Raw genomic sequence first — 9602 nt, forward strand, 5'->3', positions numbered from 1 at the left:
TTTCTCTGTAATGGTTGCCTACTCCATTCTCTGCAGATTCCCCATTGTCCCTTGATATAGCAAATTATGTGTCCTACTTGAACATTGGTTTTATAGAGCAAAGGTAGGCAGAAGGTAGATTCCCAGATGTTTTGGACTTAAACTCCCAGCATTCCTGACCATGTTGGCAGGGGCTTCTGGGATTTGAAATCCTAAACACCTGGCGATCTACCCCCTATCCATCTTTGTTCTACAATATATTTTCTAGTTAGATTTATTATCTGTTTGGGGTACATTCTTGTTAGTACCAGAATGAAAGTTATTTTGCATACAAACTGCAGAGCAGAAAATATGCCTTGTGTTGTGGAAAATCGTACCCCATCCTAGATATTCAGCATGCGAACATGTATTTACCATTATACACTGCCCCCAACTTAATACACACGTGTGTGTGTGTGTGTGTGTGTGTGTGTGTACCTAAAAGGTTTGCATTTGCCTATGCAATGTATGAAGAGGCCCTGAGATGCTATAGTATCATCATATGCAAGTTTTGGATCTTCACAGATGACTAGAGTTAAGCCTGTATGTATATATAATAGAAAATGTTTAGTTGAGAATACAGCTACATAGATTAAAACCCATGAATAGACTACTGCAAGTAGTTTAGGAGGAGAAGGCAGATAGGCTTGCAGATTTTGGAACATAAGAAACTACCTTCAACTGAGTCGGATGTTTAGACTATCAAGCTCAGTTTTCTATACTAATTGGCAGTGGTTCTCCAGGATTTCAAACTAGGTTTTTTCCAAGCCCTACCAGGAGATGCCAAGAGTTGAACATGGAAGCTTTTGAATGAAAAGCATGTGCTCTACCATTGAGCTACGACTTTGATAATGAAACATTATACAGGAAAATGATATAGCTGTGTCCAGTTGGTTTTATTTATTAATATTTACATACTGCCCAATAACAAGAGTTCTCTGGGTGGTTAGCAGTAAAAAAAATGTACCATTCCTTCGGGTTTCTAGTGTGCTTAATAAATCTTATGTTCCATTTTTTTAATATCAGTCACTCTATTCCATCTGTCAGCTTCAAGGCTTCTCACACTTTCCCTTTTAGAATATGTTTCTATAGCAGCTCTCTGTGAAGCAGAGATTTGTATTGGTTGACCCATAAAACCAAGACAATAAGCTGTTTCTAGAAACTAGGGTACTTGTGAATTCCACGTCCTTGCTTTGTGTTTCAAAGATGTACTGTGCCTCTTTGGCAAAGACCAAGAGTGCACAGATGTAGCAATCATATTGGGGAAAGTATTTCCCCATAGGCAGCAGGTGTTCTTGTTCATGACTAAATGTCAGGCTGCAGACTATTTTTGGAATGAATAATTAAATGATTTAAAAAGTCATGCCAGCCTGTGAAAAAAGATCCTACTCTAATTAACATCACTTTCTGGAAATGCATCTAAAAGAAATACGAAAAAATGGGGCTTCAAACAAGAACCACTCTTATCCCCTGGCCTCCAACCTATCTTTTCCCCAGCCGTGGGCCTTTAGGCCCAGTTTAATTATGCCTTTTCTATTGGGAGGAAGCTATTGTTGTGATTGCTTCCATGGTGCTCAAGTCATTTATAAAATCTCTGCTCATAGGACTCAGGTAGATAGTTTGGTTCTGAACCACACTAGCTGCCCATACCATTGTAGATGGAGGTTTTAGATGCAGTGCCAGCAAAGTGACAGTAACCACATTTAAAACAGGGCTGTATTTAAGAGATGTGTTCGACTGAAACTTCAAGGCTTACAAAGCATCTTAACAAGGTGGCATGTAACCTTCACACGTAATGGTGGCAACTCGTGGGTCAATAAACATTTGCTGTGGTGCTTGCTGCCATTTTGAATAAGCAGCCTCAGAGGTTATTTTTTGTTGTGCAAACACAGACGCTATTGGTTAATTATGGGCTAAACAATCCACAGTTATCCTACAATTAGTTCCTAAATTAACTGGGTTATTTAACCCACAATTAACCCATAGTGTTTGGGTTTGGACATCACAAAATAACCTGATTTGGCCAATTGGAGACTGCATATTCAAAATTGTGGTGTCACATGACCCTGGCAAATTCTGGGCTAGAATTTGCCAGGGTCATTTGCCACTGTTGCATATGAACCAGGATATCTATTGCTGCACCAGGAAGTGTTGTGTGGATGTTCCTTTGTTGCTTCTTTTCTGGGATAACGGGGGCGGGGGGAATTGCTGTGTGATATAATAGCAATACCATGACAATACAGTTCTTACGTGTCTACTCAAAAGTAAGTCCCATTGACTTAGGTTTCTGTATTTTATTTTAAGTAGTTTTTTTTCTTTATTTCACATAGTCCTTTTGTTTCCATGACCAACTCTTTCTTTTGCAGTTCTGTGAATTCAATGGTTAAAAGATGGACCTATCAAATGGAACATTTATCTTGTTGTTGTTATTTATTTAAAAATATAGAGGTGTCTTTTTTGCTTGAAGGCCTGCAAGGCAGCTAACAAAACTACAGCAACAATTAAAACACAGTGATGAAATCATGGTGGCAGCAACATTTTTAAAAAAAGTGGGAGGAACCCAAATCCAGCCAACAACAATCACATTAGCACAAAAAACCAACAAAGCAGCATGGTCTTGACAGCCTGACAAGCCTCAGGCCCAAGATACTGAAGGAAAGAACAAGACCCACTCACCTTCCATTCCATGTACAGAAACTGAAGGGACTGGCATTTGAATTTTGCTTCAACAATGGTGACAAGGCTATCTTCCTGAGGGCAGCAGGCTAGTTTAAGAGGGGCAGGAGAATCCACGTAGACCACACAGCTCTGTTCTCTAACAGATCACCAACACTTCTCCATCCCTCTGAGAAAGCCACCTCTTTCTGCTTAATGGTAAGGGTCGTTGGCCCTGCCTCCAAGATGGAGGCAGGTGTGTGTGCCCATACTCTGAGTGTCATGTGTTTAATTTTGTTTTTAAAAGGCTGCCTTCAAGTGTTGGATATTCTAGAGTAGTTCTGCTAGGTTAGCATCATCTTGGCCACATCACTGCACAACCATTTCTAGGAATCCTGCATACAGCAAAAGACAAAATTAGAAAGAGGAATAAATTGTTGCCTCAGAGGACCACTCCCCCTATTGCAGGGTTGTTGAACGCCAGGCCTATGGGCTAAATCTGGCCCACCTGGGGTCCCAGTCCAGCCCCTAAACCTAAATGACCAGTCTCCCCCCTTTCCCCAACCATCTATCATTGGTGGTTTCTTGGCTTATACAGTCCCCCACCCCACACCGTAAACATGGAACGGTGGTTGTGTGGTGAAGTTGTGTGCTTCACAGCTGAAGTAATATACACAGCTGTCTGAAGGAGGCCCTGTAAGACCATTAAATCTAGGGCCTAAAATCACCTAACACCACTGTGAACAGGAGATGATGGGAAAGACCTCTGCCTCAGGACTTGGAGGACCACAGCTTTTCAAGGGCCAACCATACTAAGCTAGATGGATGGCCAAAATGTCTTCCCTTGGATATGACAGCTTCTTGCATCTGTACTTGCTTATTCCAAGTATCTTGAGTACTTTCTGTTCTGTTAGCATGGAACACAAGGTGCTTAGCTTGGGAGGCAGAAAAGTGACTGTATTTTCTGCTTCCTTTGTCCCTGAAGCAAGTTCTGTTTATGCCATATGTTTGCCCCGGGTACAAAATAAGTATCTGCCCCCTGCCCCACCCCCATATCACTTTGTTGGCTTTTTGTTTGCTGTTCTTATCTGCAACAGTTGCAACACATTTTCACTGGTGTTCTTGTTATATCATCTGCTAATTAGGGAATCAGCTGTTTCCAGGAAGAGGGTTAGAAATAACGGCATATCTGATGTATTCAGAAAGCAAAGTGTGTTGTTTGTAACTAGATATAGCTGGAAGCAAAAGAATTTTATTTTATCTTTTTTTAGATAAAAAAAGGGGAACATGAACGGGAGAATGCTATTGCACTCATGTCCTGCCGTGGGCTTCCCATAAGCATCTGGTTGGCCAGTGTGTGAACAGAATTTATTTTTATTTTATCTTTTCACCTGTATCACTACCGTGCTGGTGAAATCTGCCCTGCCCTGCCTCCTATGTTCTCCTTTCCCCTGCAGTTATTTATTTATTTATTTCTGTGCAAATACAATATTACGGCAACCTGAAACTGTGCGATTACGGCAAAACAATACTCTATGCTTTCCCCTAAGTTCATACTAAACAATATAAGTGAAGAGAAAGTATTACAATCAGTTTTTGGAGAAGTTTGGGGTCAATGTTGGCATGGCAATGGGAAGCCAACATTGTTCTGATCAGGAAACCTAGACATGTCTACTGAGGAGTAAGACCCATAGAGCTGAATGTGACTGAGGCATGGGCGGCGGCGGCAGCCTCACTCATCTTCTCCGTGGGGTGTTCAGGTGCCCTCTCTCCCTCCCCCTTCACAGTTGAGCAGAGAACCTCCCCACCCTCCTCTTTTGTCAGTGAGACTGCCCCGCCCCCAACAAAAAAGAGGATGGTCCAATATAGTGCAAGGGCGGGGGGGGGGCTTTATTGCGCAAGGAGGGGGGAAACAGACTTTCCCCACTCCAAAATAAGACAGAAAAGGGAGGGGAAGAGGCGAGGTGAGCACAGGACAGGGACAACATCATGTGGGTACCTCGCTGCAAAAACACATACCAGGCATGGCGAGAATGCGATAAATCCCTGGTGTGATGGAGCCCCAAGCCTTCAAGCAAACTTAAGACAGTTGGCTGCAAAGCTATGAGCTGATTAGGAAAGTCTCCCACCTAGTGACTGAAAATGGTAGCTCAGGCTTCAAACACAGGCACATATACATAAATTAAAATTCATTCATTCATTCATCAGTATGCATGTCAAGTATCTAGATTTTAAGTCTCATTGACTTTGGTGGGAAAGTTATCATGATGTGACTAACTCTTATTAAAATCAATAACTCTCATGAGTGCTTAACTTTGACACAAATTGAGCCTGACAACAAATCAAACAGAGCTGTACAAAGGCGGGGCTGGTATACTCTCCCCCCCCCCCACTGAAGGTAAGATCTGTGGGACAATGATTAAGATTTTTTTAATTCCTAAGTTTTAAAATGCTAGGTTTTTCTTCTAATGATGCCCACAGTTCCTAATTAGCAAAGAGCCTTCTAATGTGAAATCAGGAGGAGTGCCCAAAACGAGGACAGCTGAAAGCTGTGCGTCTGCATAATAGCGCCTCATAATTTGCTCACGTCTTGTTCTAGACCAAATTGTGCTGTACATTGCTTGCAATTATGATGCCTCTGGAGGCACTTAATTTAGCAGGATGCTCTTCAATCAGTGCATAGCTCAGAATTAACAAACATTTTGATTATCACTGGCCTGAAAAAATGCATCAAAGAGTCCATTACTTGATGATGAGCACACTTCAAAGATAAAATGTAGAGGACTCCATTTTGAATTATTTTATCATTATTATTCAAATGTTCAGTGTTAAAACATGAAAAGGGGGATAACTATTTTACTTAAACAGTAATTCTCTGGCTGATACAACTAACTGCTTCTGAATTGTATCTACTGTGAGGTTTTACTATGGGGCTACCTCTCTTCGGAGGTACATGTAATCACTATGCTGTATATCATCCTCTCCTAACCTAGTGTTCTACAGGTGGACTATACCCTCCATCATCCCTAGCCACCATGGACACACTTCTGGAGGAAGGCTGCCCTACATTATTTGTCCTGAAAACACCCAAGGATTTGTGGAGAAGGCAAATGTACAGGGCTTAAAGGGGGATTTCCCCCATTTCAACAATGGGATCTCCTATACCTACACCAAACATCACTATATAGCAGAGGCAAAATGAATGCAATGGCTCTTTCATAAAGGTACAAGAATTTACTCCCTCCTATCTGAGATAATCTTCATGGAGGAAGTGTGTGTGTGTGTGTGTGTGTGTGTGTTACTGTATGGAGGGGATGCTTTACCTTCAGCAACCTTCTCCAACCTGGTGCCTTTCAAATGTTTTGGACTTCAACTCCCATCAGCCCCAGTCAGCACAGCCAATCGTCAGGAATGCTGGGAGATGTAGGTCAAAATATCTGGAGGGTACCAGGATGGGGAAGACTGCTTTAAGTCTTTCCCTGAACAAGAACCATTCCTGCAAGATACCTGGATCCAAAAGCAGCAAGTTGGAAGTCTCCCTAGGGCAGCCTGGCTTGGCATTATGGGAGTTGCAGTCCAACACACCTGGAAGACTCCAGGTTAGGGAAGGCTGCCTGCCACCGAATCAGATCAGGATAGTAATAGAAACAGCCCCACCTACACAGTCTACACAATTCCAGGGCTAGATCTGTCATATGTAGGCCAGGTCTACACCTTGTGTCAAATCATTATGATCCCATCATCGTAACGCTATACCCCCCCCCTTTGCACATTTATACCTTGTGGGACACACAGTGAGCTCCGTCACACCTACTTTTTTTCCTGGTATGCACCCGCAATTTCGACCTCCATTTCATTAGCAAGTCAAGCGAGGTCACTTTCACATGTGTGCGTTGTTGTGCTATGTCAGCCTTGTCTCCCTTTTCACCCGTGCCAGCTCGTCCTTCCTGGTATCGCCAGTGTACCGGCAAAATTTTTTTTCACCTCACCCCTTCTCCTCCCAACTCCAGCTCATTGGTTCTTGTGGCTGATGGACCTTGGGATGGACATGGGCACCTTCCCCCTCCCCCACCCTGTTTTTTTTTTTTTTTTTGTCTACTGTTTTACCAATTTAGCATTTGATCGATTAAGCACCATTGCTCCCTTCTGCGTGGGGTGTTTGGGCGCCCTCTCTCCCTCCCCCTTCATAGCTGAGCAGTTGAGTTTCTTTGATCTCTGGTGTATGTGTGTGTGTGGTTTGTTAAAAGAGTGTCTGCTCACAAAAAGGGGGAAATCACTGCCCCTGAGGCGCCTGCCTAGCGAGGTGCATCCTGTTTGTGGCACTACCTTTCAGTACAGGAAACAGACATGCCTAATCAGACTGACTCCTGGGCATGCACGTACAGGATGGCAGCCTTTCTCCCCCACCCCCACCACACACACCCATGCATTCTTGGAAGTGGGATTCTGCCCCATGTTGATCGCATCCCTTTGCTCTCTTCTCTGCCTTCCTTCCAAGTTGGGGAGGAGAAAGGTCGACCTGCTGCAGTGGCAGCAACAGCATCTCTGAACGATTAAAATTAACGTGATCCAGACAGGAATGACCTAGTGTTACCCTACCCCCTCCCTTGCGCCCCCTGATCACTTCAAGTTGTGCTTTTCTTCTTCAGTTACTCAACTGCTCAACCCCTTTCTGGTTGAGCAGTTGTACGGACTGGAGAACCGCCCCTTTCCTCTTTCATCATCAAGACCTTCCTTAAACACAGATGCCCCCAATAAGGGAGGTTCTGCGATAAAGCGCGAGGGTGGCAATACACAGGGACAGAAGAGTGGTTTTATCTCGCATGGAGGAAAAAACCAGACTTTGCCCACTCTAAAAAAATCACAGAAAATGGAGGGGAATAGGCAAGATGACTGCAGAACAGGGACGACGTTGTACGAGTGTAGCAGGGCAAAACAGTAAATAAGGTGAGATGACAGTGCAATAAAATGCTGGTATGATGAAGCTCAATGACATTTGTTGTAGTAGTTTGGCTAATATGGAAAAAGCAGGAAATAACACTATGAAAGGGGTGTATGGAATGTGTAATGGGCCCCAACAATTATCAGTGCATTTCAATAGTGCTATAAAGCAGTAGTGTAGATCTAGCCGTAGTCTACAAGGTGAAAATGCGCAAAAAGGATATAGCATTACCATGATGGGATCGTAATGATTTGAACCAAGGGTTGTCATTATACCAAGGGGAAATCATGCTGCTTATGGAGGGCGTTTGTGCTTCCTGCTTTTTAGTGCAATTGTTATGAGCTGAATTACTTGGACATAGTTTGAATTGAATACTTCCCCTCTCTAAATGTGTTCTAATCCCTTCAATTGAGACAGTGCCATCTAGTGGCAGATGATCACACTCCCCTTCCCACCCACCCCCGCCCAGATATGACCACTTTAAAAGTGGTTCTTTTCATGATGGAATTTTCAATGAGTCCAATGGGAGACATCCTGGTCGTTCACATCATTTAAAAGACCATCAAACTTTCATGAGTGGCCAATCATAAGCATGCCAAAAATTGTTTGTTTAGAGGAGCGCAAGGCATAGATTGCTGCAAGACTGTCGCCTACCTTGCCTTTTTAGAGATCTAATCCCCTGCTTAAACCATGAAGCATGAAAAACCAAAGCAAAGCACATGTATGCGTCCTTCGGGGGGCAGCCCCAGGATAACTGTGCTTGTGGACATAACACGTCCTTCCAATAGGCAAGTGCAAGAAGGCCATGCAAGAAAAGGTTGCTTGTGCACTCTGCATGCCTTCTCAGAGACTGGGCCAGCTATCATGGAGGGTGAGGTGACCAGTGGCTACTAGTCGTGATGGCTATACTTGACTTGCAGTATCAAAAGAAGTATGCCTTTGTATACCAGTTGCTGGGGAACATGAACGGGAGAATGCTATTGCACTCATGTCCTGCCGTGGGCTTCCCATAAGCATCTGGTTGGCCAGTGTGTGAACAGAATGCTGGAATAGATCGGCCTTGGGTCTGAACCAGCATGGCTCTTACATTCTTATGAGCAGATCTGCACCTTCAAACATGTTGCTTTTCTACCCCTAAGCTTCCACTGCTCCGGCCCCCTCCATCTCACATTATTCTGAGCCAGAAGCCAGCACAATGGCTACTGGAAGACATCCCTGCAAACCCTGCCACAAGCCTTTTTGGGGATGACAACCTTGGTGATCTGTGGTTTTGCAGGGGGCAGAGGCAGCACCCTGTGACAGTTTTTCACCAGATTTTTGTACTCCTGCAAATCTTGGGACACAGTCAAGTCTACGGCTACCTCTCTCTTATGTGTGGGTGGTGCTGTTTTTCTATACCAGCGTTGGCACTCTACTTTGGACATCAGAAATAGAAGGAATTCTAAGAAGAAGCAGATGCTAAGTGTGCTGCAAGCAATGAGAACCAGAACTACACACTATAACAAGGTGATCTATGAACCATCAAGGCATGGATCAAAAACAACCTATCACTGGTTAATTTTCAGTCAGCTCGAGAGGCTTCTGTCACTTCCTATAATTGCACAAACAAAATAAAATTGACACTTTGGCCATACAATACACTACACCAATGTAAGTGTTTCAAGCAAGATTCCACATTAAGTTTTAGACCTACCTTTTCAAAGAGGTCACTAAATGGTTACGTGTGTTGTAGTAAGAATAGTACAGTAGTAAGAATAGTACAGCATATTTTTGTGTTAATACGTTGCCATCCATATAGTCATGCAAGTACGTTAAAAACATGAGGTGGTCCTGCTCTCAAAAACGGAACAACATAGCTTCTCTTAAACAGTTCACTGTAGGACGACAGGAGTAGGAAACCTTTGTGGACAAAGTATGAAATATATATTCCCATGTTTGAAATGCCATAGCCCTTATAGAGGATTTGCCATAAAGGGGAAAAATTGGA

The sequence above is a fragment of the Elgaria multicarinata genome, chromosome 10 (assembly GCF_023053635.1).
Source record: "Elgaria multicarinata webbii isolate HBS135686 ecotype San Diego chromosome 10, rElgMul1.1.pri, whole genome shotgun sequence".
NCBI classification, from domain to species: Eukaryota; Metazoa; Chordata; class Lepidosauria; order Squamata; family Anguidae; genus Elgaria; species Elgaria multicarinata.